This window comes from Macrosteles quadrilineatus, unplaced genomic scaffold, assembly GCF_028750875.1.
Source record: "Macrosteles quadrilineatus isolate MER2022 unplaced genomic scaffold, UCM_ALF_1.0 Scaffold_2__2_contigs__length_208266976, whole genome shotgun sequence".
Taxonomy (NCBI): domain Eukaryota; kingdom Metazoa; phylum Arthropoda; class Insecta; order Hemiptera; family Cicadellidae; genus Macrosteles; species Macrosteles quadrilineatus.
The window spans coordinates 57,234,856-57,235,958 of record NW_026542595.1 but is presented as its reverse complement, the minus strand read 5'-3'; positions in this window follow the sequence as shown (position 1 = coordinate 57,235,958).

Here is a 1,103-nt window from a genome sequence, read left to right as displayed (position 1 = left end):
TTTTTGTTGTTCCATAGTAAAATTCTGATTTATTTGTATTCATTTAAAGTTAGACCTTAGTGTAACTCCAAAGAGCCAACATGGAAACTCTCATTTCTGATTTTAAAAAGACAGAGCTGTGGTCCTATCCCAAGGGAGGAGTGGAATCAAGGTCAAACATGAAGAGAGAGAGGTAGCAATTAGTCTTGTGTTGGCTACCATTGTAAGTGAATGATGAATGGGGTGCCATTTACTCAAAAGTTGATTATCAAAAAATTAGAAGGCAGGAATCACAAAAGGCTAGTTAAAGTACAAGTACACATTACATGAAGCAGTGACGCCAGGAGGACAGACTAAAGACCAGACAATGAATTTCATGGAAATCAGATTCTGTGCAGTAGGCTAAGTACTTGGCAAACAATATGAATCCCTCAAATGTTCGAGGTCATTAATGACGAGCACCCTAGGGCATGGACCTGTGTGAGCAAAGTCCCCAGAGACTTGTCTATGTAGAGTATTTCTAAAGCCAAATCACTTACTTTCCCTCCATGAGTGACCTATTGATTGTACGAACAAATGTAAAATTGCTCCTTTCATTTTAAACATATTTACCAGTCTGTTCAGTCATCTCTGGATTTTACATACAGTAAATAGCGTAAACTTGGTGTTTTCAAAAATACTTAAAAAAATTTTGTTTTCAAAAATACTGAAACATTTTTTTAAAGGGAGACAAGACTCCCAGACAGTAGATGAGGTGCTTTACATGTTTATCATTGCTATTGAGTTTGCTGCTGCCACCATGATCCAGATGGCAACAGCAGCCTCAGTAACCAATGACGACACTTCTGAGACCAGCACCTGTACCACCCATACTGCAGCATTCAACAGCTTCACAGTGTCATCCCACCAGCAACACAGTAGGTGCCAGCATTTATAAGCATGGAACCACGTGTAATGAATGACACAAGCCTACGACCCTGCAATACATGCTCAGACAACAAGTGATCAGCGCTACAGCACATCATGCAACCAGCCTTGATTTGAACCCGAAACTATATCTAAATTGTTTGGCCATCCCACCAAAACCAGAAGCCCTGAGTCAATAAATAAAACACAGCTAGGAA